Below are 345 nucleotides of genomic sequence, written 5' to 3' on the forward strand. Positions count from 1 at the left end.
CTGTGCAGCAAAGGCGAGCAGGAGCGCTGCGCCTGGTTGCTGCTGCTGCTGCAACAGCAGCAGGAGTGAGCCGCGCGCTGCTGCTACGAGGCAGCAGATCAGCTGCTGCCAGCAACGCCAGCAGCACACGGTCCACGCCCACTGCAGCAGATGCAAAGTGTGCTGCTGCTGCTGCTGTTGCTGCTCCGGCGGCAGCAACTCGTGCTTCGCCGCTGCAGCAAAGACGCTGTGCTGCAGCAGCAGCAGCAGCAACGCCGCACAATCTCCCCAGAGCCCCTTGCATCCGCACTACAGGCTTTTCCCCACCCGTTTCTCCTGCAGTAGCAGCAGCAAACGCAGCAGGTG

This window comes from Eimeria tenella, genomic scaffold, assembly GCF_000499545.2.
Source record: "Eimeria tenella Houghton genomic scaffold, Eth_scaff2430, whole genome shotgun sequence".
Lineage (NCBI taxonomy): Eukaryota > Apicomplexa > Conoidasida > Eucoccidiorida > Eimeriidae > Eimeria > Eimeria tenella.